Source organism: Poecilia reticulata, linkage group LG10 (assembly GCF_000633615.1).
Source record: "Poecilia reticulata strain Guanapo linkage group LG10, Guppy_female_1.0+MT, whole genome shotgun sequence".
In the NCBI taxonomy this organism is placed as follows: Eukaryota; Metazoa; Chordata; class Actinopteri; order Cyprinodontiformes; family Poeciliidae; genus Poecilia; species Poecilia reticulata.
In genome coordinates, this window is record NC_024340.1 from 6,190,973 (window position 1) to 6,192,162 (window position 1,190).

Consider the following 1,190-nt stretch of genomic DNA (forward strand, 5'->3'; position numbering starts at 1 on the left):
CTATGATGAAAATTACAGGCCTCTCTCATCTTTTTAAGTGGGAGAACTTGCACAATTGGTGGCTGACTAAATACTTTTTTGCCCCACTGTAACATTCAGTCCGTTAAGTCAAGATATTAGGTTTGCAAGCTTGATATTTATTTTGTGATCATTAGTAAGCCTCTCCTGGTTGATTAGTTAATTTTAAACTCCTGTTCTGCTCGTTATTTTGGTAATGGAACCGAAATGCACAGAATTGCGCAATACCTTGTTGAAACAATAATCACTGAGATTATTATTGTTGGGGGATTCATTTGAACACGTTTTGTTGATTTTCTTTTCTGTTGTTCTTTAATAAAGTTACGAACGTTTTGATAAGCGAGCCAGAGGAGGACGTGCTAGTCTCAGCCTTCAGTGTGTCACCTGATGCCAAGATCGACTCAAAACCTTCCGCAATCGACATATTGCACCGCTGCTCTATAAGCATGAACAGTTCAGAAACAATATGAAATGAGAAAAAAGCTATTAATTAACTGATTAAGTCGTGTTTTAGATTGTTCTTGAAAAACTAATCAGTCACGGCTGATTAGTGGGTGAACTCACTGCTGTACAGTGAACCCATTCATGTTTTACAGCAGACAGCCGCTCCCCTCTCTTGCAGGTACTGCGCATCCCCGCTAAATCTTTTAGGGGTACGCAGTACCCTGCCGTACCCCCTTACTTTCACCCCTGCTGGAAACCATAATCAAACATCTATCAAAGCTACATTTATAAAAAAAATTACTTTTTAAGTATGTTTTTAATACATAATTCAGCATATTTAAATATGCTTAGTGACTATAACAATAGAATAGGAATGGAATATTCTGATACTGATGTTTGATGAGCATATTACAAAGCACACAGCCGTTCATAATTTATTTAATAAATTATTTAGTAATATCAGTACATATTTATATAAATATACAAACACAAATAAATAATGAGTAATAATGACACAAATAAATAAGGATTAATACTGAATAATATATATTGAATACATTATATGTACGTATGCGCGTGCGTGCGCGCGTGCGTGCGCGCGTGCGTGCGTGCGTGCATGTGTGTGTGTGTGTTTGTTTTTCAGCCGACGAGTTTTAGCTTCAGAGTGATTCAGCAGCTGAGATTGAGTCCAAAATCCAATGCGAGATTCATCCGTGCTGCAGTGAATC